The sequence below is a fragment of the Nestor notabilis genome, unplaced genomic scaffold (genome assembly GCF_000696875.1).
Source record: "Nestor notabilis isolate BGI_N333 unplaced genomic scaffold, ASM69687v1 scaffold24382, whole genome shotgun sequence".
In the NCBI taxonomy this organism is placed as follows: domain Eukaryota; kingdom Metazoa; phylum Chordata; class Aves; order Psittaciformes; family Psittacidae; genus Nestor; species Nestor notabilis.
In genome coordinates, this window is record NW_009919068.1 from 1483 (window position 1) to 3445 (window position 1963).

The window sequence follows — 1963 nt, forward strand, 5'->3', positions numbered from 1 at the left end:
TCTCCTTTCCTCCCCTTCCTCCCCTTCTCCTCCCCTTCTTCTCCCCTTCTGCTCCCCTTCTTCTCCCCTTCTTCTCCCCTTCTTCTCCCCTTCTTCTCCCCTTCTTCTCCCCTTCTTCTCCTCCTCTTTTTCTTCTTTTTCTTCTCTTCTTTTTCCACTTCCTTTCCTCTTCTTTTCTCCTCTTTTTTTCGTGTTTGTTCCCTTTCCTTTTCCTCTCCTTCCTTTTGCCCTTTTCCCCTCACTTTCCCTTTTATCCTCTCTCTTTTTCTCTCCTCTCTTTGTTTTCTCCCCTTCCCTCCCTGGGCACAGCTGCCCCAGCCCCAGGGCCAGTGGGGCCATGGCAGGAGCAGCAGCAGGAGCAGGGGGACTTGTCCCTGTCCCAGTCCCATTTTGGGGGCAGAAGCAGCAGGGAGGGGGCTGAGGGGGGATGTGTGAAAGGGCAGGGGGACAGTGGGGGACAGGCACTACAGCCCCTCCAATCTGGGGGGACACCAGGATGCAGCTGAAGATGCCAAACCTCCTCTTTCCCCTCCCACAGATCACTGGGGACCCCCCCCAAACCTTCTCCCTCTCCCTCAGCACCTACAGACCCTGTGCAGGGTCCTGCTGGGGGAGCTCTGGGGGGCAGGGGGGTTCACCCAGACCCCCCCAAAGCAAAGCAGCTGGAGGAAAGCACAACCCCCCAGGCCCCACTGTACATAGCCCTTGCTGCCCCGCTGTCTGTCGCATCACAGCCCCCTTTTCCTTCCCTTAGGAATATCAATTTAGTTCCCACACACACACCCCTTCTCCTGCCCAGAACTGCTGATGCCAAGTGACAAATGTTTGGGTTTGGGGGAGGGTGGGAGGGGAGTCTCTTATTTTGTACAGAAAACAAAAATTCCTTGGAAAGATTAAAGAACCGACCTGTCTTTTGACTGAAGTAACTTTTCTGGTGCTGTTGTTAACTTGATCCTTTCTCTTTTTTCTTTTTTTAATTTATTTCCCTTCTGTGTTCCCGCCTCTGCCGCTGCTTCCCCCCTCCCCATCCCTCCTCCAGGTTTCTTTCTCTTTCTTTCATTCCCTCTTCTCTTTTAGTTGGGTTTTTTTTTGGTGGTAATTTCCCTCTTTCCCACCCCTTTTCCCCCCCAGTTTCCATAGTCACTGCTACAAGTAACGAATGCACTGTGAAGATTCCAGTATTAATAAAGGTTGTACTGTAATTAATAGCCTCACTTGTGGTCCTGTGGTACACTGGGGTCAGGGGCAACAAGGAGGGGAAGGTTCCTTTCTTGGAGGAAGTGGGTGCTGTAGGGTATGGTGGGATGAGGCATGCCCATGGTCAGGATGATGGAGAAGAGAAGCTGTGTGGAGACCACAGAGCAGCCTTCCAGTATCTGAAGGGGGCCTACAAGGATGCTTGGGGAGGGACTCTTCATCAGAGACTGTAGTGATAGGACAAGGGGTTTAAACTGAAACAGGAAGTTCAGGTTACATATAAAGATGAAGTTCTTCCTCTAATATCCTTATAACATATCTTACATGTTCCTTCCTTCTTATATCCTTCCTCACCTCTTGTGAGGGTGGTCAGGTGCTGGCACAGGCTGCCCAGAGAAGCTGTGGCTGCCCCATCACTGGCAGTGTTCAAGGCCAGCTTGGTCGGGGCTTTGAGCAACCTGGTCTAGTGGAAGGTGTCCCTGCCTGTGGCAGGGGATGGAACTGGATGAGCTTTAAGGTCCCTTCAACACAAACCATTCTACGAGGGATTACTAAATGTTAATAACCATTTTATAAACACAAAAGCATTCCTCTCCGGGAGGGGGGGGGCAGGCAGTGTCCTCCCCAACACCTCCACTCATCCCGGCAGCACCTGCATTGCCACCTCCCAGATTACAGAGGCCTGTTGCCAAATCTTGCCGGGGCGGCACAACCGACTGTGGCGAGTGAGGAGATGGAGGAGCTTGGTGTGGGCAGCGTCCTGCTC